This window comes from Macaca fascicularis, chromosome 17, assembly GCF_037993035.2.
Source record: "Macaca fascicularis isolate 582-1 chromosome 17, T2T-MFA8v1.1".
Taxonomy (NCBI): Eukaryota; Metazoa; Chordata; class Mammalia; order Primates; family Cercopithecidae; genus Macaca; species Macaca fascicularis.
Genome location: NC_088391.1, coordinates 88,794,840 through 88,820,194, shown reverse-complemented (window position 1 = coordinate 88,820,194; position 25,355 = coordinate 88,794,840). Strand labels below are relative to the sequence as shown.

General features: G+C 40.2%; 1 long non-coding RNA gene across 1 annotated transcript in view; it reads left to right on the top strand.

Moving 5' to 3' along the window:
* The first annotated feature begins 646 nt into the window (after positions 1 to 646).
* LOC141408898 (uncharacterized) overlaps positions 647 to 25,355 on the top strand; it is a 37,744-nt gene continuing 13,035 nt past the window's right edge. The window contains exon 1 of the long non-coding RNA XR_012426469.1: positions 647 to 767. This is a non-coding gene — a long non-coding RNA (uncharacterized lncRNA). The remainder of the gene's footprint in view (positions 768 to 25,355) is intronic.

Here is a 25,355-nt window from a genome sequence, read left to right as displayed (position 1 = left end):
GAGGCAACTCACAGTGTAGTGGGTTTAACTGACTTAGAAAAAGGAAGAAATGTGAAGTTTCTCATATTTGAGTACTGAAGAATAAAAGTCTCGTTTTGCCACTGAAAAGGAGATGTATATTAGTCCATTTTCACACTGGTATAAAGAACTTCCCCAAAGTGGGTAATTTATAAAGGAAAGAGGTTTAACTGACTCACAGTTCCGCATGGCTGGGGAGGCCTCCAGAAACTTACAATCATGGTGGAAGGCAAAGAGGAAGCAAGACACCTTCTTCACAAGGTGGCAGGAAGGAGACATGCCGAGTGATGGGGGAGGAGACCCTTATAAAGCCATCAGATCTCGTGAGAACTCACTATCATGAGAACAGCCTGTGGGAAACCACCCCCATGATTCAATTACCTTCATCTGGTCTCTCCTTCAACATGTGGGGATTATGGAGATTATAATTCAAGATGAGATTTTGGGTGGGGACATGGCCGAATTATATCAAGAAGGAAACATTTTTTAAAAAAATAGAGATGGGGTCTCACTGTGTTGCCCAGGCTGGCCTCAAACTCCTGGGTTCAAGCAATCCTCCTGCCTCGGCTTCCCAAAGTGCTGGGATTACAGGTGTGAGCCACTGCACCCATTTTTTTTTTTTTTTTTCAGAGCCCGGAGGAAAGGATTTGAGGGTAGGATTGATGCGATGAATTTTCCAGTGGAGGACAGAATTGGAGGTTGAAATCTCAGCACAAAGAAATTTAGGATCTGGCAGCAATGTGGTTGAGGTAAGGGAAAAGGAATATGAAATCAGATTTATGACATCAATATCAATTGAAACTGTGTAGGTAAATTCTAAGTTTTGCAAAAATCCTCATCAGGAGGAAGAAAATGGCAACAATCCATCCCCGCCCCGCTTCCTCTACATTACCTTCCCCTCAAGTATCAGCAGATTATACCTGACAATTGCTTGGTGGTAAACATGTAATTACATTTGTTTATTTATTTCTAGTCTTCACAGCCAATGAGACTGGTTTCGATCTAGGCCTCCTAGCTTAATGAAATCAATGAATTGAAAGCTTAAATCTGTACTTTGGTTTAAACTCCTTCTTTCTCAGCTCACAGGGTATCTCAGTCCTTGGACCTCACCGCAGGGATAGAGAGGTTTTTTCTTTTAAATGAATTGATTGGATGTAGGTTTAAGGACTGTGTGAACAGACCTTTTCACATAAAATAATAAAAGTGATATTGACCCTGGCTCTGAGACTGGAGCCTTGTGGCTTTGCTGAAGAGTATTAAGAAGAGCAGACTGCAAAGGCCTGAGGCCGCAGAAACTACTTAAGAATTATAAGTGGCCTATTTTACCCACAAAAACAACCAGGGAAACATTTTAATCTTCTTCTTGAGTCCAAAATAGAGATCTGATTTTATCTCCTCAAGGCAGAATAATTTCATATGGCCATAAATAAGCAAAAGGGCTTTCCTTTTGCTCCAACTAATTGCTGTAGAAGAGCTGAGCTTTTTCCTACATGGATAGAAAGGTAGAAAGAACAGTATAAAAAGCACCAGTTTCTTACCACCTGGAATTAATGTAGGATATTTTTGTCACATGTATCTTTTTATTTTTATAATGAAAGGAAGTATTATGGAGAAAACTTAAGTCAGGGTTCCCCGACCCCTAGGCCACAAACCGGTACCTGTTAGGAATGGGGGCCACACAGCAGGAGGTGAGTGGCAGGCAAGTGAGCTTTATTACCTCCTGAGCTCCACCTCCTGTCAGATCAGCGGTGGCATTAGATTCTCATAGGAGTGCAAAGCCTATTGTGAACTGTGTGTGCGAGGGATCTAGGTTGCGCACTCCTTATGAGAATCTAATGCCTGATGAGCTGAAGTGGAACAATTTCATCCCCAAACCATTTCCCCTATCCATGGAAAAATTGTCTTCCGTGTAACTGGTCTCCGGTGCCAAAAAGATTAGGGACCGCTGCCTTAAGCGACATTTGACCTTGTGTCTCATTCGTCTCAGTCATGTTCCCACCACCACCACCACCACCATGAGTTTTGTAGGTATCCTTTCAATTAATTCTATAATTTCTTTTCGTATGCATCTATATAGGTTGTGAGTATTCTTTTTTTCTTTTCTTTCTTTCTTTCTTTTCTTTTTTTTTTGAGATAGAATCTCACTCTGTTGCACAGGTTGGAGTGAAGTGGCACAATCTCAGCTCACTGCAGCCTCTGCCTCCCGGGTTCAGGAGATTCTCCTGCCTCAGCCTCCCGAGCATCTGGGACTACAGGCGCCTGCCACCATGTCTGGCTGATTTTTGTAGAGACAGGGTTTCACCATGTTGGCCAGGCTGGTCTCGAACTCCTGACCTCAGGTAATCCACCTGCCTCGGCCTCCCAAAGTGCTGGGATTACAGGCGTGAACCACTACGCCCAGCCCAGGCTGTGAGTATTCTTAATCCGAAAATCTGAAATCCAAAGTGCTGCAAAGTCCAAAACTTTTCGAGTGCTGACGTGACACTTTAACAAGCATTTCAGGTTTTGAATTTTGGGGTTAAAGATGCCTAATAGTTAAGTATAATATTCCAGAATTCTAAATATTCAAAAACCTGAAAAAGTCTGAAATTCTAAACACTTCTGGTCCCAAGTGTAAGGAATGCTCAACCGGTATGTATGTATGTATGTGTGTGTGTGTGTGTGTGTGTGTGTATTTATATAAATATAAATATGCACAACCAGTAGGTAATATTGTTTTGTGAGTCGATTGTTGCTTTCAGTGTACATAAATAGTGTCATGCAAGACATATTCATCTACATGTTGATTTTTCCACTCGACATTGTTTTTCAAACATAGTGTGTTCATACAAATAGATTTAGTTCATTGCTTTTAAGAGCTTTATAGTCAACGTACCATATTTTATTCAGTTTCCATCTTTAACAGCCTCATTATTATCAACAATACTGCAATAAACATCCTTATATATGTTTTCTTGTGCAAATGCATGGTGGCTTCTGTATGTTATATACTGGAAATGGAATGGCTAGGCTATAGTACATGGACATTTTCCATTTTTTTAAGCACCTATTGATATGATCTGGCTCTGTGTCCCCTCCCAAATCTCATCTTGAATTGTAATTCAAATAGTAATTCCCACATATTGGGGGAGGGACCTCGTGGGAGGTGATTGAATCATAGAGGCAGTTCCGTCATGCCGTTCTCATGATGGTGAGTGAGTTCTCACGAAATGTGATGGTTTTGTGAGGGGCTTCTCCCCTCTTCTCTCTGCACTTCTCTCATTCTTCTCCTTCCTGCTGCCATGTGAAGAAGAACATGTTTGCTTCCCCTTCTGCCATGATTGTAAGTTTCCTGAGGCCTCCCCAGACATGCTGAACTGTGAGTCAATTAAGCCTCTTTCCTTTATAAATTACCTAGTCTTGGGTATATCTTTATTAGTACCATGAGAACGGACTAATATACCCACCAATGTTTCTATCCCAATTTACTCTTCTTCCAGAGGTATCTTAGACTGTCAGTGACCCATTTCCCTCCATACACATAATCTGGAATCATCTAAACCCAGACTATCTACAGTCTTCCCATCAAGTTCTTAATAAAACACGAACTTGTACACTGGTCAACAGGCTCTACAGCCAGGCCCTTTTCCTCACTCCAACTTTAGCCTCACCTCTAAATGCTCATGCTGTTCCAGCTATGCTGATTTTCTTTCTTTCTCTCTTTCTTTCTTTCTTTCTTTCTTTCTTTCTTTCTTTCTTTCTTTCTTTCTTTCTTTCTTTCTTTCTTTCTTTCTGTCTTTCTTTCTTTCTTTCTTTCTCTCTTTCTCTCTTTCTCTCTCTCCTTCCTTCCTTCCTTCCTTCCTTCCCTTTCTTTCCTTTCTTTCTTCTTTCTTTTCTTCTTCTTCTTCTTCTTCTTCTTCTTCTTCTTCTTCTTCTTCTTCTTCTTCTTCTTCCTCTTCCTCTTCCTCTTCCTCTTCCTCTTCCTCTTCCTCTTCCTCTTCCTCTTCTTCTTCTTCTTCTTCTTCTTCTTCTTCTTCTTCTTCTCCTTCTCCTTCTCCTTCTCCTTCTCCTTCTCCTTCTCCTTCTCCTTCTCCTTCTTCTTCTTTTTTTTTTTGACAGGGTCTCTCTTGCTCTGTCACCCAGGCTGGAGTACATTGGCATGACTATGGCTCACTGCAGCCTCCACTTCCTGATTACGGCACACTGCAGCCTCCACCTCACTGCAGCCTCCACCATCCTCCCACTTCAGCCTCCTGAATAGCTGAGAGTACAGACACCACGCCTGGCTAATTTTTTTGTATTTTTAATAGAGACAGTGTTTTGCTATGTTTCCAAGGCTGTTTTTGAACTCCTAGACTCTAGCAATCCTCCTGCCTCAGTCTCCCAATATGCTGGGATTGCATGTGTGAGCTACCACGGCCAGCCTGAGCTGGTTTTCTTGATGTTTCTTGACATCTCAAGTTTGTTCTGACATCAGAGTTTTTGCACTTGCTCTTTCTTTAGAGTGGAATACTCTGGTCAGATTTTTCTCATGTCTTGCTCCATTGTTTCAGGTATTCTCTAAAACAGTTCCCTGGTAGGGCTCTTTTCTTGGACCACCCTACCTAAGACACCTACCTCTCCTTCCAGAGCGATTCTACCATTCAGAATCCTCCTTACTGCATTTTATTTTTTATTTATAGCACTTTTCACTATCTGACATTATATTATATATTTATTTTTTTGTTTATTGTCCCCTTCACTAAAACATGAACCCTGTGAAGGCAGACACCTTGCCTCTTTTGTTCATTGCTGTGTTTACTACCCTGCCTCTTTTCTGGTAGAGCCAGGATAGTAAGTGCTTAATAAATGTTGAATGAATAAACATAATTCTGGAAAAGCAGGGATGGAGGGGTGACTTGTAGGTATTAGAGGGATGGTAAACATCTTTTATGCATTCACACCTCCAGCCTCGTACCTTTGTTTTGGAATATGCTTTTCCACGTGATGGAAGCAGGCAATATTCAGAAAGAACTGGAGAAGATATTGAAATACTGGAAACCCAAATTTGCATGAACATTTCTTAAAAGTCAAGTTTAAATCAGAACACTGTCTGCCCAGGATGGTGCAGTAGATTCTATGTGTCCTTAAACTATACAAACTTTGTGCGTCACACTGGTCTCTGTTTTTAAGTTATGCACAAAAGTTGACCAATGACAAGAAGGCCATGGAAGATGCATTAGTTACCAATTGCTCTATAATGAATCACCCCACAGTGTAGTAGTTTAAGTAGCATACATTTATTATCTCATAGCTTCTGCAATTCAGGAATCTGGAAGGCTTAGCCAGGTACTCAGCTTCTGGATTTCTCACAGACTTTAAGCAAGGTGTTGGCCAGGGCTGTAGCTATCTCAGGGCTTGACTGGGGAAGCACACACTTTTAAGCTCACTCATGTGGCTGTTGGCAGGATCAGTTTCTTGTGGGCTCTTGGCTAGAGACATCAGTTCATGCTGGCTGTTGGTCAGCAGCCACCCCCAGTTCTTTGACACATGGGCCTCTCCAGCACAGCAACTTGCTTCATTGAAACAAGCCAACCAAGAAAGCAGTCAAGAGGCTGCATTCAAAAGAGTAGTCATAGGCATTTAGAATCCCATCTCAGAAATAAATTCCATATCTTTTTCCATCTTCTTTTTATTAAAAGCTAGTTCTAGCTCCCACACAAAAGGAGCAGATTCCACAAGGGAGTGAATGCCAGGAGGTGGGGATCACTGGGAGTCATTTTAGAAGCTGTTTGCCACAGAACGAAAGCAAGAGATGGGCATATATGGGCTAGGGAGGGGAGCTGTTATTTGGTGACAGAGAATTTGTTCTACTTTAAATTTAGTTTACAAGTTTGAAATGTTATTTCTTACCACTTGGATGAAACCGAATGGCAATTTAAAAGTATAGATATTGTGTTAAAGCACAGAGAATGTATACTGTGTTAAAGCAAAGAGAAATTATTCTGACACTTGTTAAAAATAGCAAGGAAGACTTTATTCACGACTATTGCAGCATGGGAGAGAGCATGAACTCAATTCCAAATACAGCAGGGACAAGTGAGGATTTATTGTCAATGGGCAAGGTGAGGCCAAGGGTGGAAAATGACTAAGAGAATTGTTAGGTATCAAGGGAACAAGAGAGAGGAACTGATTCGTTTCGAGGGTGAGGGAAGAGGAGTTCGATTGGATATCAGGATGGGGATAGTCTTGATGAAATGACTTAGCAGGATTCTTTGCTAAAACTGGGCTCAGTAGGCCAAGGCCTAGTTGAGAAGAGAGCTGAGAAATGACTAAAGTTTGTTTAAGGGAAAGTCTTTCTCAGTTATCTTCTGTTAACATCTATATGTATCTGGGACCCCTTTCACTCAGTAGCAAACACCAATCAAACACCAATCTGTTGGCATTGCACACATAAGGGTGGGGCCCTAATTCCATAGCACCAGTGTCCTCATTAGGAGGAGGAAGAGATACCAGTGCTTGCTCTCTCTCTGCAAATACAGAAGAAAGGCCATGAGAGGACACAGGAGGAAGACGGCTGTCCGCAAGTCAGGGAGAGAACCCTCACTAGGAACCTAACTCGTCGGCACTTAGATCTTGGACTCTCAGCCTCTAGAAAGGCAAGCAATAAATGTCTGTTGTTTGTACCTGGCCTGTAGTATTCTGTTATGGCAACCCAGCTGACTAAGACACCCACCATTCTCCAGTCCATGTCATTCCCCTCCCCGCTGGCAACTTCTTAAGACAGTTTTGGTGGTTTTTTCTGGCATATATCCTGTTCTAGATCTCTCAATAGTATCCTTTGACTTATTAATTTTAGACATTACCTATTAATTTCCCATTATGGCAGAGAAGTATTTACTTTTGTCATACTGCTTCTTCTTTCCCATCCTCCCACTGGAGTAACGTTACAATTTTGGTTAAATCAGTATGTAGAATTTATGTAATTTTCTGAATTATTGGAAAAGCTACTGGACAACACCATTTGACCTGAGTCCGTGCAGGTCTTCCTCTGTGGGGGCAAGTTGCCTGAAATGTGGAAGGGGAAAACAATTGCATCTTGAAATCAGAATATGGATAGAGTGAGTGGAAGTGGCTGAATCAATAATGTTCCTTCCTTTTCCCAAATTCATCCATCACATACGGTACTCCCATCCATCATCCATACCCTACAGAATAGGAGCTACTCAGTCTCAAAAAAAAAAAAAAAAAGAGGCCCAGCATGGTGGCTCATGCCTATAATCCCAGCACTTTGGGAGGTTAAGGTGGGTGGATCATTTGAGGTCAGGTGTTCGAGACTAGCCTGGCCAACATGGTGAAACCCCATCTCTACTAAAAATACAAAAATTAGCCAGGTGTGGTGGTGTGCGCCTGTAATCCCAGGTACTCAGGAGGCTGAGGCATGAGAATCACTTGAACCCGGGAGGCAGAAATTGCAGTGAGTTGAGACTGTGCCACTGCACTCCAGCCTGGTCAATAGAGGGAGACGCAGTCTCAAAAAAAAAAAAAAAAAAAAAAAAAAAAAACCCAAAACCAAAAACCAAACAAAAAAACCAAAACCAACCAACCAACCAACCAACCAAAAATAGAATAGTAGCTAAGGAAGCCAAAAGGGACCAGAAGAATTCTTCCTACATTTTTGCCTCCAGGGTAATGGAAAGGAAATTCCTTCTCTTAAAGGATAGCTGAGGCGAGAATGACACTCCCTCCTACACAGTCCAAATGACTTGATTTTTGTGAGCCTGTAGCCATGTTTGAGGCTCAGCTGTTATCCAGGGCTGGAGGCTTCCCTGTGCATGTGGGCCAGCACAAACATCCACTGGGAGTTGAGTGTGGTAAGTAGGTATCAAAGAATGAGCAGCTTAGGAAGTTCAAAGTGAAGTGTGAGGCAGGTCAGATTCCATAATTGGTTGCCCTTTGAATTGGACTCCACCATTAATCTGCCATGTTCAGTGTCCTGCTAAACAATAGACTTTTTAAATGATGCACACACAGCCTTAAATTTGCTGAGCTATTCTCATAGTCAGCCGAGCTCATTTCAAAGCATTCAGACTGTACCACAATTAGCTGCTGACACTATCCTAAAATAATATAAAGCCTGGCCAGTAATTATACACTAGGAGAAACTATGTATAGAAAAGCTGATTAACTTGTGGGGTGGTGCAATTTTCTGAGCTGTGAACATTTCAAACAGAACGGTAGCAGTCATGTTGGTATGGATGAATATCCAACTGCAAATCCTTAGCTAAATATTTAACAACATCTTGCTCAAAAGTATCAACCAAGTCTTCAGGTTGATACTTGGAGTCTTCTCTTTGTGGGTCCAGGGATTGAAAGGGCCAGGTCTTTCTCGAGTTTACCTGCAGGTGGCACTGCAGGGATAACCTCCACTAATCCAGCCGATATGTGAAGGTGACCACAGCCATCACACGACTGTTGTCATTGTCTTCGTCATCACTGACATCTTCACAGTCATCGTTAGCATTGTTCTCTTGTGAACTAATGGCATGTGCTGCAGTTCTAGATTTCAGCTGTCTCCATTCCATACCCATCTCACATGTGTACGCATTCGGCATTGGGATTCTCACTTTTGCTCCTGATTCTTTGCTCCTGTGATGTCCCTTGGCTGGGATGGCCAGCAGTGCCGCTCCCTGCCTTGTTCTGAGGGGGTGTCCTGTATGAGTCACTGCTGTTTCACTCAAGTTCCTGAGACAGCTCAGGGAGGGCTTCTGTCAAACAGACAAGTTTTGCCTGAAGAAGCTGTGCCCTGTTTCCCTGTCACTTTCCTACCTTACTAAGGTGTTACTTCTTTCTTCTAAAGTCAGTGTCTAAGGTAAGTCTTAAGCGGATCTCTCCTGGGCTTCCTTTTGTTTATAGCCAATGCGTCACCCAGCTCTACAGGGCAGAAGGTAGCTCTTGACCCCTTTGCTCACTTCCTGACTTCAGTTACTGGTCGCTCCTTTGTACAGAGAGTGTTCGCCTCTTCTCTTTCTCTTAAACTTTTTTTTTTTTTTTTTTTTTTGAGGCGGAGTCTCGCTCTGTCGCCCAGGCTGGAGTGCAGTGGCGCGATCTCGGCTCACTGCAAGCTCCGCCTCCCGGGTTCACGCCATTCTCCTGCCTCAGCCTCCTGAGTAGCTGGGACTACAGGCGCCCACAACCGCGCCCGGCTAATTTTTTGTATTTTTAGTAGAGACGGGGTTTCACCGTGGTCTTGATCTCCTGACCTTGTGATCCGCCCGCCTCGGCCTCCCAAAGTGCTGTGATTACAGGCGTGAGCCACCGCCCCCGGCCTCTCTTAAACTTTTATTTTAGGTTCAGAGAATACATGTGCAGGTTTGTTTTATCGGTAAATCATGTGTTGCTGAAATTTGGTGTACAAATGATCCCATCACCCAGGTAGTAAGTATAGTACCCGTTAGGTCCTTTTTCAACCCTTTCTTCCTTCCTCCTTTCCCCCTCTAGTAGTCTCCAGTGTCTGTTGTTTCCAGCTTTATGTCCATGTGGACCCAATGTTTAGATTCCACTTATAAGTGAGAACATGGCAGTTTTTGTTTTTCTGTTCCTATGTTACTTTGCTTAGGATAATGGCTTTCAACTCCATCTATGTTGCTGCAAAGGACATGTCTTCATTCTTTTTTATGGCTGTGGAGTATTACATGGTGTATGTGTACCATATTTTATTTAACCCACCATTGATGGCACCTAGGTTGATTTTACGTCTTTGCTATTGTGAATGTTGCTATGAAGAACATACCAGTGCATATATCTTTTTGTAGAATAATTTATTTTCTTTTAGATACATACCCAGTGATACGATATCTGGGCCAAATAGTAATTCTATTTTTAGTTCTTTGAGAAATCTCCAAACTGCTTTCCACGCTGGCTGAACTAATTTATATTCCTGCCAACAGTGTGTAAGTGTACCTTTTTCTCAGAAACCTCACCAACATCTGTTAATTTTTGTCTTTTTAGTAATAGCCATTCTGACTAGTATGACGTGGTATCTCATTGTGATTTTGATTTGCATTTCTCTAATGATTAGAGATACTGAGCATTTTTTTTCATATGTTTGTTGGCCACATGTAGGTCTTCTTTTGGGAAATGTTTGTTCATATCCTTTGTCCCCTTTTCCTAATGGGGTTGTTTTTCGCTTGTTGAATTGTTTGAGTTCTTTATAGATGATGGATATTACACCTTTGTCAGATGCATAGTTTGCAAATAGTTTCTCTCATTCTGTAGGTTGTCTGTTTACTCTGTTGATAGTTTACTTTGCTGTGCAGAAGCTCTTTAGTTAAATTATGTCCCCCTTGTCAATTTTTGTTTTTGTTGCAGTTGCTTTTGGGGACTTAGTTATAAATTCTTTACCAAGGCCAATGTCTGGAATGGTAGTTTCTAGGTTTGCTCCTAGGATTTTTTACAGTTTTAGTCTCTAGATTTTTATAGATGGTCTGTAACCATCTAGTCTTCACTGAAATTGACAATAAGAAGCAGTGGGGAAAAGACTCCCTGTTCAATAAATGGCATTAGGATAACTGGCTAGCCATATGCAGAAGAATGAAACTGGGCCCTTACCTTTCACCCTACACAAAAATTAACTCAAGAAGGATTAAAAACTTTCCACTCTCTTAACATCACTCATGAGCCCCTAGAATTCAGGGGCTTTGGTTTATTTATTGTTATATCCCCAAAGGTGGTAAACAGTCAAAAAAGTAAAGAACAAAAGCAAAAGTCCCCATAATATATTTTCTTAAAGGCAGAGATGTGGAAAGGAAGATAAAGTTTTGGTGCACCTTTTATTAAAAATTTTGCTTTGGAGATATTTCCAGCTTATGGGGGAAGAAGGAAGAAGCTACAAGAAAGCCTATTCTTTGGTTCTTTGAGGACAGAGCATTGGATTCCCGCCCCCCTCCATACAGGAATGTTGGATACTACCTTGCAGCAACTACCACCTTTTTCCTTGTTGGTAGAACTTTGAATTTGTGGCTCGTTCACAGTCCCAGGAGGTAAATCATGATTGACTTAAGTGACAACCTCATTCACATTCCTAGGGAATGGTTTGAGGCTGAGTTCCGGCTCATGGGATCCGAGGGTATCTTATTTGAAGATGTGGGGAAAGATTTTCCTCACTAAAACAAAGAAAACCCTAGGGTGAAATGCTGCTCTTCTTGACTAGAGGTTGTTGAGTTAATGTGTGAGACCTGGAACATCTGCAGTCATCTTGCAGCCAAGGGGAGATTTTGCTCTCATGCTACCGAGACGGAGAAAGCCCCTGGCTCTTGAGGACATAGTGGGATCATGGATTGACCTAGGCTTGAACCTTTCTTCTGGACTTATTATAGAATAATCTTTTATTTTAACTTCTATTAGTTGGGTCTACTCTTCTTATAGTCAGAAGCACCACAATTGATGCACCTACAATCTTTTTGTAACATTTTTATCAGTCATTTCCCCATTATTAGCTGAGGTCCTCCCTAAACTGTGGGGAGGTGGAGGGGTTGGTTCAGTGGAAGGAGAATGAGGGATGAGACCTATAGAATGTGTTATATAGCTTCCCTTTGCCCTTCCAGATCCATTTTCCACTGTTTTGTATTCTGCTGTAAGCTCCAAAATAGGAGCAGGGATAACCTATATGGACGGTCTCTATTTTCTCATGTTATTGAGAAGGACAATAAACAACACCTGTTTGAGCTTCCAAATTATATGTTAACATATGATTCTCTCCAAAGGCTTCTCATCAAACATCATTTGACCTGTAGTCTTCTTTTCAATTTTTCCCAAGACCGACTCCCAAGAAAATATATCAGTCAGAGGGTCCCAATGAGGAACAGGAGACTTGCTCAAATGTGGATAATTTGAAGAAGGTTTGTGCAGGGTGGTGGACCTCAAGCAGATTGAAATCCAATATCAGTTAGAAGCCTAATTCTTTCCAGTGTTGTGGGATCAAATATCACCCATATTCCTCTCAGCTAAATTCTTCCCTTTCTTCTAGAAGGATTTTAAGTTACACCTTTTCTGGAAAGTTTCCCCATCCTTCTGCATTAATCTGTTTTTACAACGCTATAGAGAACTACCAGACACTGGGGAATTTATGAAGAAAAGAGATTTAATTAACTCACCGTTCTGCAGGCTTAGCAGGAAGCATGACTGGGAGGCCTCCAGAAACTTACAATCATGGTGGAAGGCAAAGGGGAAGCAAGCACGTCTAACCATGGGAGAGCAGGAGAGAGGGAAATGCCACACACTCTTCAACCATCAGATCTCATGAGAACTCTCTCACTATCACAAGAACAGCAAGGGGGAAATCTGCCCTCATGATCCCATCCCCTCCCACCAGGTCCCTCCCTCAACATTGGGAATTACAATTCAACATGAGATTTGGGTGGGGACACAGAGCCAAACCGTATCACCTTCACTCACTAAAACTTACTGAGATTTTGACTTATAGTTGGACTCTACATTGATATTCATGCTCAACATATTGGAATTCCTTGGGAACAGAGAACACATACCTGTGAAACCTGTCATTAAACTGGGTAATAACACCAATATAATTGAATGCTTTATTAATATACATTTAAATTTTGGTAAAATATACATAATTTACCATTTTAACCATTTTAAGTGTACTAGCTCTATAGCATTACTGACATTCACATTGTCATGCAACCATCATCACCATCCATCTCCAGAACTTTTTCTTCATCTGAAACTGAAACTCTATAACCATTAAAAAATAATTTTAAACACCTCTTTAGTAGCATGCTATTTAGAAAAATGAATGGACTTTGTTTTGAGACAGGGTCTTTCTCTGTTGTCCAGGCTGGAGTGCAGTGACATGATCATGGCTCATTGCAGCCTTGACCTCCTAGGTTCAAATGATTCTCCCATCTCATTCCCCCAAGTCACTGGAACTACACATGCATGCCACCACACTTGGTCTTTTGTGTTTTTTGTGGAGACAGGGTTTTGCCTTGTTGCCCAGGCTGTAGACTTTGTTTTTTAGAGTATGTTTAGGTTTACAGAAAATTTGAGCCCATAGTACAGAGTTCCCATCTCCCCATTATTAACATCTTACATTTGTAGCGTACATTAGTTACAATTAATTAACCGATATTGATAAATTATTATTAATCGAAGCCCATACTTTATTCAGGTACCTTTAGTCTTTATCTAATTATCTTTTTATCTTTCAGGATCACATCCAGGACACCACATTACATTTATTTGTCATGTTTCCTTGGGTGCTCTTCATTATAACAGTTTTTCAGACTTTTTTTTTTTTATGACCTTGACAGTTGTGAGAATTATTGGTCGGTTACTTTGTAGAACGTCCATCAACTGGGATTTGTTTGATGTTTTCTTTTTTGTTATTTTATTTAATTTTTGTTTTTAAATATTTTATTTCATCCCCTGGCCACACATTGATGTCTGATATTTTCATGATTAGACTGAGGTTATGGGTTATTGGGAGGAAGGCCACAGATGCTAAGTACCATTGTCATCCTATCACATCAAGGGTACATACTGTCAACGTGATTTATCACTGTTGATTTTGACTTTGACCACCTGGCTATAGTGCTGTTTGTGAGGTTTCTCCACTATCAAGTTGCTCCCCTCCCTTCCACATTGTACTCTTTGAAAGGAGGTCACTGTGCACAACTCATACTTAAGGAGGAGAAAATTATGGAGTTAATTTTTAAATGATTGTGGGAGACATTTTCTGAAGCATCTGCCCAGCTCACGTGACCTCCCACTCCCTAGGAACTGCCCTCTCTCAAATACGTAAGGTTACCCTCCTGATTCCTCTCTTAAGCAGCCAGAATTGTTCTGTGAAATCCTTTTCTCTTGGTCACAATGATTGGAGAACATAGGGTCAACAGGATTCTTTCCTCAGGTGCTGGAAATGTTAGGGTAAGTCAGGCTTTCTGTGTGCCCAAGTTCAAGACAAAGCTACTAAATTAATGACTACTTAATAATATCCTTTGATTGATTGACTAATAATTATACAAGCCTAGTTAAAATACTGCCAACATTGTTGATTGTCTACCTATCATCCAGTTTTCCTTCCCACCTTTACCACATAAACCCAATTTTATGTTTAATGCAACTCAGTCTCTACTCTCTACTATGCAACTCACATGCTCGAAGGACAGATCACCACCCCTAGCTCCAGGAGTGGGCCCAATTGCTCCAAGAGTAATCCTCTTTTTCTTGCCTGTCATAAGTTCAGGAATAGACATGTGATCCAATTAAGGACAATGAGATGTGCAGACAGTTTGCTAGAGCCTCCCGAGATAGTTCTTTGCTCTTTTGCTGTTGCTTTGAAGTGACCTATCTCTGCTGGATGTTGTCACGTATTAAGACTGGAACCATTGCACACAGCTTCCCACCAGCCCAAGGAGTCAGCTGGCACACAAAGGAGGAAAACCTAAAAAATGTCAGGGAGATGCAGCAAGAACAATCCCGTGGCCAACCTATCTCTAGACCCGGGCCACTCAAAATGTAGGGTGTCTGGGAACTGTTTGTTACCATTCTACGATAACATAGACACAGAAATTGAGAGATGTGCTTAGGAATTTTTGTAGGGATTTGATATTGCAATCGCCTCCAAGTGTGTGGTCAGTGCACTTATCTAGCCAAACAGGCTCTAGACTAGTTTGGGTGTTGTCCAACAAAGGGGTGAGTTGTAAGTTGTGCAAACTGTGTACAAATCTTGTGCTTTATAACCATGTAGCAATCTGCACTGAATTGAAAAATAAAATCAATGCAAGAACAACTGTCCACAGATATTTTGAGAAACACTGCTATAGACTTCAATAATTATGTGAGTCAATTAATTTCCCCATCGTTTAAGACAATATGGATTTTCTTTTCTCCAATTCACAGCCCAGAGTATCTTATGTTATACTGTAGTGAATCTAGTAAAAAGACAACAGACCACATAGACATTTATGGTAGGGTATACGTGTAATTAAATAAATGTCTATATATGTGTGTGCATGTTTACCTAGCTCTGTACTGGGTAACCATTTCTCAATGTTAGTGATTGTAAAAATTTGAAAAAGAGAAGTTATTTTGGTATCTATTGCCAGCTGCTGGCACTTCCCAGTTCTAGTTCTTTGATTTGAATATGATGCCATGATGTAACACATGGGAGAGATACTAGAAGAACCAAAGTTCCATTTGTATCTCTAGGGAGAACTCATAAGAGTAAGGAGAGTTGACTATATGTAATTTTCCAATTATATTTTTAAATTTGTACTTCACAACTTTCCTAGTTTTGACAGAATGTCAATGTAATTTTTTTTTTTTTTTTTTTTTTTGAGACAGAGTTTTGCTCTTATTGCCCAGGCTGGAGTTCAGTGATGCAATCTCAACTCACTGCAGCCTCTGCCTCCCAGGTTCAAGAGATTCTCCTGCCTCAGCCTCCTGAATAGTTGGGATTACAGGTGCCCGCCACTACGCCTGGCTAATTTTTGTATTTTTAGTAGAGATGGGGTTTCACCATGTTGGCCAGGCTGGTCTCAAACTCCTGACCTCAGGTGATCTGCTTGTCTTAGCCTCCCAAAGTGCTAGGATTAGAGGCGTGAGCCACTGTGCCCCGCCCAATGTAATTTTTATATGTTTTGGGGGTCATAACCTTTAAGGGATTATCAGAATTCTAATTTGTAAAAACATTATTTATAAGTTACAAAAATAACACTTTGCAATTCTTATTTTTTCCTAGGGATGCAAACTAAGAAAGGGCTATAATGAAATTATGATTGTGTGCAAACAAATAGAATAGATGCATTTGTTAATGGAGGTAAAACATTTTTGTGACCATTCTTTTTTATATTATTTTGATCCCAATGGAATGTTTTTAGAGTCTCAGATTATTTTTCACGTGAGGAATGACTATTTTCATTTATCATCCCAAAGATAGTCTTTAAGCTAGTGATTTGGGAAAGATTGCTGTGTGAAATTCAAAAGTTTATTCTTGCAACAATGATGAAATGGGCACATCTTTTTAGCCCTGATGGAATGAAGCCACATGACAATTAATTTATAGTATGCATTGCCTCAGCCATTAAGAGCCTTGGAAGGACTCCTGGTGTTGAAGGATGAGGCAGATGGGGTGTTCTAGAGAACTAGAGAGTTTATTTTGGCTTCAAAGCTGGTTACTATTATAAGAGATAGAAAACTGGGCAATAGCAAGCTGCAGCAGAAGGGACGGCCTCAACAGATGAGCCTGATGTATTATTTTAAGAACTTTCTTCCAAAGCCAAGTCATAACACCTCATTGCTTTGTATGAAATACAAAACACATTTTCTTTATAGGACTTGCTTTCCTTGAAAATCATAAAGATCAATTGCATGAATAGAAATTTTATTTTAATATAAAAATGTGGAACTCTTAATTAATTTACACAATAAAATATATTGTTATGTGCCTTGTTGGTATAGCTGTATCATTACACAAGTGGCATTCTGTAACTGGTCCCCTGGTTCCATCAAAAAAAATTTGGTTGTGGCCAGGCATGGTGGCTCACACCTGTAATCCCAGCACTTTGGGAGGCCGAGGTGGGCTGATTACTTGAGGTCAGGAGTTCGAGACCTGCCTGGCCAGCATGGTGTAACCCTGTCTCTACTAAAAATACAAAAATTAGCCAGACATGGTGGTACACACCTGTAATCCCAGCTACTTGGGAGGCTGAGGAATGATAATTACTTGAACCTAGGAGGTGGAGGTTGTAGTGAGCTGAGATCAAGCCACTGCAATCCAGCCTGGCTGACAGAGTGAGATTCTGTCTCAAAAAAAAAAAAAAAAATTGGTTGTATGCTTGAGACAGTAATGTTCACTAAATATTCCATGGGCTCCCCTAGTTCTTCATCTCACTCATGGTTGAACTGGGGCCATGTATCTAGATCAGGCTGATGGGCCATGAGAAAAAGGAATTTTTGTCACCTTTGGACCGAGACAGTTAAAAACAAGCCGTAGACTTTTCATCGTCTTCTTCTTTGGTGTGACCGTTTTGACATGGAGGAGCCACACAACAGAAGCAGCCTCTATCTTTGAGTCACTGCATCAAGGAAAACATCCCTGGAGAGCTCTTTATCTGCTTTTGACATTTTGTGAATAGGAAAGAGACTTTTGCTGTGATACCCCAGTGAGATTTGGGTGTCTATTTGTTACCACAGCATGGGCTAGTGTTATACTGACTCTTATCCATATTTATACATTTCTGTTCTTTATAAATTACCCAGGCTCTGGTATTTTGTATGTGTTTGTCTATTTGCACTGCTATAACAAAATACGAGAGGCTGGGTCATTCATAAAGAACAGAAATTTATTTCTTACAGTTCTGGAGGCTGGGAATTCCAAGATCAAGGTGTCAGCAGACTTAGTGTCTAGTGGACGCTGCACTCTCTGCTTCCATGATGGCACCTTGTGACTGTGTCCTCATACGGCAGAAAGTGCAGGGGCAAAAAGGGCTGACTCCTGGTGAGGCTTCTTTGATAAGGGCCTTAATCCCGTTCATGAGGGAGATGCCCTCATGATCAAATCACCTCCTCAAGGCCCTACATCTTAATATTATTACACTGGAAATTAAGTTTCAACATGAATTTTAGAGAAGCACAAACATTCAATTATGACAGAATTGGTACCTACTGACCAATTTACCACTTGTAGTGTGTAGATAATCCCCAGAAGCAGAGAGTGCTGTATGTGCTATATATGTATATGTATTTATATATGTGCTGTAGATGTGGGTGCACAGCTGAGTTCCCAGGGGCCCTATTGTGCATTGCCCATTGACCTCCGTAGTGTTTCCACATGTGCAGAACTGTGCTGGGAGCTGTAAGAATGTAAGCAACAACAACAAAAACGATCTTAGACCTAAATCAACTCAGTCCAAGGAGAAGAAACGTACACTTCTTTTCTTCTATAAGCTTGCAGTCTATCTATTAGGAGAGTGAGGACAGGCACCCAAGAAATTAAAAATAAGGTAGAGGGACAGAGAATATATTTCATTGGTGTGAGGAGATCATGAACTGTAAATAAAAAATGAGTCTGTGTGCATGTTCTAGGCTATAGTACCATGCATATTTGGAGAATAAAGATATTTTAATGAGATTAATATGTTTGAAGGTTAATTTGTGTTTTTGTGTACAATAAAGGTAACATTAAATCTTTATCCCAGTTTGAGACAAGTTCTTTAGCCTTGGTTTTCGAGAGCCATAAATTTGATAGAATATTATCTCCCTAGTGATAGCAGATCTTGTCATATCTGTCACTGTAATTGGTCCTAGTAGTTTCCACCAGCTTAGCCAGGGCTCCCTTGTCTTTTGAGTTAACCTATGTAAAGGCAATGGTGGTGCGGGTCTTTCTGTGGATGAAACATCCCACCCAGTCTGGCTTTTCTCTTGATAACGAACTAGGAAACTCCCATTTTAGAGCCCAAGGCAGCAGGAAGAACAACCAGCTCAATGGGATCCACATGTGTGCAGTCATCCTTCTTGTTCTCCACCAAGGTGATGACTTTATAAACACCTGCTCAAAGGACTGGCAGTCTCAGTGGGGACACCTCTTTTCTGGCAGCTCTCTGCTTTTCTTGCTCTGTGCCTGAATGTAGTTGGCCACTTTAAGCAGTTGAGTAGCTGTTTGACTGGCCAAGGTCTGAGTGAGCTGGTGCATCTCAGGGGACGCTTTCAAACACTTATAAAGGAAGACTCTTTGCCACCACAGCTGGATATAACAGCTGCATTTGACAAGCAGACAGAGGTGATTATTGCATCCCATTTTGTAGGCCTAACTGGGAATGATAATAATATCTTTTTTTTCTTTCTTTCTTTTTTTTCTTTTTTTTTTTTTTTTTGAAGACAGTCTCACTCTGTTGCCCGGGCTGGAGTGCAGTGGAACGATCTTGGTTCACTTAAACCTCTGCCTCCAGAGTTCAAGCAGTTCTCCTGCCTCAGCCTCCTGAGTAGCCGATATTACGGACGTGCACCACCATACCTGGCTAATTCTTGTATTTTTAGTGTAGATGAGGTTTCACAGTGTTGGCCAGGCTGGTCTCAAACTACTGCCCTCAGGGGATCCCTCTGCCTCAGCTTCCCAAAGTGCTGGGATTACAGGCATGAGCCACTGTGCCCAGCCTGGAAATAATACTTCACTTTTGATTTGAACATTTTAAAACATTTTGACAGCATTTTAAATTTTGGTTAAAATAACACATGTGCCATATTTAAAATCAACAAGCCCCTGTCAGGCCTGATGCCACCCGTTTCCCTGATGGTTTACATTTGTAGAGAGGTTTTCCAGATTCCCCTCACAGAAATAAATCTGGCCATTCAAGGTCAATCTAAATCTGTACTTGTAGAACTCAACATATGTAAATATGACCAAACATTGAGGTTTTTTGTTTTCCCTTCATAGTAAAGACTTATCTTTTTTTTTTTTTTTTTCTTTTGAGACGGAGTCTGGCTCTGTCGCCCAAGCTGGAGTGCAGTGGCCGGATCTCGCCTGGCTAGATTTTTTGTGTTTTTTTTTAGTAGAGACGGGGTTTCACAGTGTCAGCCAGGATGGTCTCGATCTCCTGACCTCGTGATCCGCCCGTCTCGGCCTCCCAAAGTGCTGGGATTACAGGCTTGAGCCACTGCGCCCGGCCGACTTATCTTTTTTTTAAAATGGACTACATCAAATCAATTTTTCTACTTCTTTCCTCAGTAAGCAAAAATAAATTTTTCATGTGTTATAAAGACAACATTAAATCTTTATGTCCTCTGTTGATTAGAAAGTATGATATCAGCAACACGAGGACATTTATGCTCAGGATTCTGTAATTATACTAAAATACACGCTGTCTTTTGTTCATCTATTTTATCTGGGTTGCTCTCTCTTACCTGGTATTTGAGAAATCTAATGAGATCAAAGAGAATAAAAATTGGGATTATTATTATTTATATATACATATTCCTAGAAGAATCTAGGCCTGATATAACTTTTATGAGTGACTATTGTTCTAGGATCATTTTATCTGTTCATTATATATCCTCCAAACCAAATTCTCTGGGTTTTTTTTTTTTGTTTTTTGTTTTTTTTTTTACATTTTCTCCTGGGAAAGATTAGTGAGACACTCCATGGTAAAATAAAAAACAGATTTGGCTTTTGGGAGTTGGGAAAGTTCTGGTGAAATGCCAAGGGCTGAGCTGCAGGTTTTCAAAATTGTTTGTTTTGAAGCTTAAAATTGTTGGAAAAATATCACATATGAGACTCATGTCGCTGCTTCTGACAATGAAATAGGTCAGCTGCCCAGGTGGTGTCTAAGGAGAGACCTACAGAAAAAGATAATGTACACATCTCTTCTTCAGCCCAGACTCTGTTAGCCATCCATGTAGGAGGCTTAGTGGGACTGAAAATCTTCAGTGCCATTCCTTGAATATAGACTCATAGTCTGGTGGTCTGACTTTTATAATCATGGTCGTAGTTATTGAGAGGTCTGATTTTTTTTTTTTTTACACTTTGCAAATTCCAAATCAATCCAGTATGGATGTGTTCATGGTACCGTGTAACAGCAATGCCTGTTCTCAAGAGGCATATGCTTAGATCTCTTTGTGCAGCGAATCAGCCTGAAATTCCATATGTCACTATTCTGACTTTAGTTCATATGGTGAATTAACTGCGTGCTCAGAATGCGCACGGAAACAGCAGTGACGCAGGAGAAGGGGCAGGAGGTTCCAAGAATGATGAATGCCAGGTAGGAAAGTAGAGAAAGGCCAGAACATGAGCACCCTCCCCACCAATTGTGGAGGGAAAGATTTCTTGGTTTTCTCTTCCCCAGTGGGTAAAAGACTTCATTAAGAGAACTCATCACTGTAATCCCAGCTACTAGGGAGGATAAGGCGTGAGAATCACTTGAACCCAGGAGGCAGAGGTTGTAGTGAGCCGATACTACAGATAAAGTATTCTTTATCTTGCAGACAGATGATGATGTAAATTGAATTTACTAAAGAAATGGTGAATGACATTTTCATGGAACCATTCTAGTTCCTAATAAACAGTTACAGCTTGGTTAGCCCATCTGTGGGTGAGGTCACTGCAGTCAGTATGCACATACCCACCCCCAAATCAGCAGAGAACATCCGCAGAAGTGAGGCTTCCTCACTCTTCCCCCTTTCCAGGAGGGTGGAGCTGGATTCTGAAAGGGATTCCTGGGCTTGAGAACATTCCGGGCAGACCCTGAAGGGGCAAGTCCATGGTACACAATGAGGTGGTAACAAGACAAGCTTCTTATCAGATCCATAAAGCTATCTAAACTGCACAATATCTAGCAATGAATTAACCAAATAAATGAAAAATCTACACAAGGAAAATGATCAAATATTGACAACAGAAATTGAAGAGGACACATGAAAACTGGGAATATATTCCATGCTCATGGATTGGAATAATTAATATTATTAAAATGACAATTCTACTCAATACAATTTACAGGTTCAATGCAATCCCTATCAAAATACCAATGATTTTCTTTACAGAAATAGAAAAGACAACCCTAAAATTTATATGGAACCACAAAAGACCCTGAATAGCCAAAGCAACCCTGAGCAAAAAGAATAAAGCTAGAGGCATCATACTACCTGACTTCAAAATATACTACAAAGTTATAGTAACCAAATCAGCATAGTACTGGCATAAAATCTGACACATAGACAAATGTAACAAAATAGAGAACCCAGATATAAATCCACACACTTATAGCCAACTCATTTTTCACAGAGGTGCCCAGAACATACAATGGGGGAAAGGATAGTCTTTTTAAAAAGTGGTGCTGGGAAAACTGCATTTCCTTATGCAGAAGAATGAAACTAGATCTCATTTCACTATATTAAAAAATCAATTAAAAACAGGTTAAATATTTATTATTATTAGTAGTAGTAGTATTTTTTGGAGATAGAGTCTTACTCTGTTGCTCAGGCTGGAGTGCAGTGGTGTGATGTTGGCTCACTGCAACTTCTGCCTCCAGGGTTCGAGTGATTCTCCTGCCTCAGCCTCCCAAGTAGCTGAGACTACAGGTGCCCACCACCTTGCCTGGCTAATTTTTTTTTTTTTTGTCTTTTAGTAGAGATGGGGTTTCATTGTGTTGTCCAGGCTGGTCTTGAACTCCTAGACTCAAGTGACCCTGCTACCTTGGCCTCCCAAAGTACTAGGATTACAGGTGTGAACCACTGCACCCAGCCCAAAAATGAGTTAAATATTTAAATCTAAGACAGGAAACTGTGAAACTACTAGAAGAAAGCATTGAGGAAATGGTCTCAGCCATTAGTCTGGGAAAAGATTCTTTGTGCAAGACCTCAACAGCAGAGGCAACCAAACAAAAATAGACAAACGGGATTACATCAAGCTACAAAACTTCTGTACAGCAAAGGAAACAATCAATAGAGAGACAACCCACATGATATGGTTTGGCTTTGTGTCCCTGCCCAAATCTGATCTTGAATTTTAATCCCCAGGTGTTGAGGGAGGAACCTGGTGGGAGGTGATTGGATCATGGGGGCTATTTCCCCTATGCTGTTAGTGAGTGAGTTCTCATGAGGTCTGATGGTTTTATAAGTGTTTGACAGTTCTTGACATCTGATGATTTTATACGTGTTTGATGGTTCTCACGTGATCTGATGGTTTTGTGTTTGACAGTTCCTCTCTCACACTGTCTCTGTTGCCTGCTGCCATGTAAGATGTGCCTGTTTCCCCTTCCTCCATAATTGTAAGTTTCCTGAGGCCTCCCCAGTGATGCAGAGCTGCTAGTCAATTAAACCTCTTTTGTTTATAAATTACCCAGTCTTGGATAGTATCTTTATAGTGGTGTGAAAACAGACTAATATAACACAGAATAGGAGAAAATATTTGCAAACTACGCATCTGTGTAGGGATTAATAACCAGAATATAGAAGGAACTCAAACAGCTCAATAGCAAAAATGTCAAATAATCTAATGTAAAAATGGGCAAAAGATCCAAACAGACATTTTTCAAAAGAAGACATACAAATGGCCAACAGGTATATGAAGAAATGCTCAATATCACTAATTATCGGGGAAATGCAAATCAAAACTACAATGAGATATCATCTCACCCCAGTTAAATGGCTTTTATAAAAAAGGCAGAAAATATAATACAATAAAAAATAAACTGCACAGATAATCACAATCTACAATTTGAAATTTGAGGTATCTCTTTGGAACTCCATTTGCTATAGTCTGAATGTTTGAGACCCCTGAAAATTCATATGTTGAAGTTCTAACACCCAAGGTGATAGTATTAGAAGGTGGGACTTTTGGAAGGCGATTAGATCATGAGGGTAGAGCCTTTATAATGAGATTATTGCCCTTATAAAAGAGGCTCCAGAGAGCTGGGCTTCTTCCACCATGTGAAGATGCAGAGAGGAGACACCATCTATGAACCAGGAAACAGGCCTTCACCAAGCTTCAAATCTGCTGGTTCCTCGATCCTGGACTTCACAACCTCCTTATGTGAGAAATAAATTTCTGTTGTTTATAAGCCATTCAGTTTATGGCATTTTGTTATAGCATTCCAAACAGATGAAAACACCATTCAACATAAATTTCATTCCAGGAGTGAAGCTCAAGCTCAAGAAACCACTAAAGATGTATCAGTGACTTGAATAACTTGTTAGAAACTTTTATTTTAGGCATTTATGTTTCAGAATACAGTATATATTCAAAAGACAGAAGTTAAATAAGGAGAAATGTTTGCAAGAAAAGGGGTCTGGTTAAATATAAAGGATCCCACAGATACATCTAGTGCATGGGCTCATCAAGGGTGGAATACCATATGAAGCATTTAAAATATTTAAGAGTATCCAATATTTTTAAGTGCCGGCAGGGTTTTGTTCATAAATTCTTATGGCCCAAATGAGGCAGGGAAAATTCTCAACCTTTTTGGTTTCGTTCATAAATTCTTATGGCCCAAATGAGGCAGGGAAAATTCTCAACCTTTTTACAAGTGGCCAAATTATATCTCAGAGGGATCTGGAAAGGAAAAGACTGTTCAATGTTACACAACAAAAATGAAAAACAGACACCAAAAATATATTTAACTGCATTATGCTTTGCATCATATTTTTTTCAATGTCTAACCATTTTTGTCTTAGAAATGTATTCTCACTGAGTACATCAGGTAATTCTCCAAACTAAAAACTTCAAGAGAATAGAGAGAGGAAAGAAAGTCAATCAGATTTTATCTTAAATTTTGCCTGATTTGAACTTTTAAAAATCTTAATACTAATATTAAAAATTTTCTGCTTTTCGAGTTGAAGTATGACTGATGTACAGCAAAGTACATAAATCTTACTTAAGGCATTAGCTCAATGAATTATATACACTTGTGTAACCATCATTCAAATTACATTTGGAATATTTTCAGTACCCCAGAAGGCTTATACTCCCTCTCAGTCAATGCTCCCTCACAAAACACCCACTTCTCTGGCTTCTCTTTAGCCCCACAAATTACTTTTGCCTGTTTTGAGCTTTTTGGTGCTGGTTTCTTTTGCTCAACATTATATCTGTGAGATTCTTCCTCGTCTATAGCAGTAATGTGTACTTTTCCATTGCTGTGTAGTGTTCCACTGTATGAATATACTACATTTATTTATCCATTCTCCTGCAGATGGACAAAGGTTGTTTCTGGTTTGGGAACTATTTTGAGTAATGTTTATATGAATGTTCTTAAACTTATCTTTTAGTGAAGATAACCACTCATTTCTGTTGGGATTACACCCAAGAAAGAAAATGCCAGGTCATAGGGCATAACTCTGTTTGGCTTGGCAGCTACTGCCAAATGGTTTTCAAACTAGTGGAAGGGCTGAACCTTCCACAGAATATATGAGAGTTCCAGTTGCTCCTCATCTTTGCCAACACTTGGTTTTATCTGTCCTTCAATTTTAGGTGTCCTGGTAGATGTATAGTGGTATCTTATGGTGGTTTTACTTTGTATTTCCTCAATAACTAATGAAGTTGAGCACCACATAAATTTTTTATATATGTATATTTTTATATTTTAAAATATGTATCTTATATTTATAAAATATATACTATATATTATTCTAATAATAAATACATAATAGATTTGCATAAATATTATATATTTATTAGGATAAATATATTAAATAAATACATATATAAAGATATTTGCATATATTTTGAGACTGGGTCTTGCTATGTTGCCCAGGCAGGTCTTAAACTCCTGGACTGAAGTCATTCCCCCCACCTCTGTCTCTGGAGTGGCTGGGACTACAGGCGTGCGCCACAATGCCCGATGATATGAATATTTAAAAAAAAT